The sequence below is a fragment of the Crocuta crocuta genome, unplaced genomic scaffold, assembly GCF_008692635.1.
Source record: "Crocuta crocuta isolate KB4526 unplaced genomic scaffold, BGI_CrCroc_1.0 scaffold342, whole genome shotgun sequence".
Lineage (NCBI taxonomy): Eukaryota > Metazoa > Chordata > Mammalia > Carnivora > Hyaenidae > Crocuta > Crocuta crocuta.
This window is the reverse complement of record NW_027532158.1, coordinates 33,883-34,108: the sequence shown is the minus strand read 5'-3', so window position 1 is coordinate 34,108 and position 226 is coordinate 33,883.

Genomic DNA, 226 nt, shown 5'->3' with positions numbered 1-226 from the left:
TGCCACTACTCCTGCCCCCACCAAAGCAACTTCCAACCAGAGCATTGAACTCATATAGGGAATTTTTCATCTGGCTTCACAACATGCCTGCCAAAACACTGATGTGTCTTCAGATAAGTAAAAGAAATTTCTTGTGAATTAACAAAATATCAAGCCTTAGAACTAACTTCATTTAGATTGTGTATATATATATAAATATATATATAAAATTATATATTAGACAATA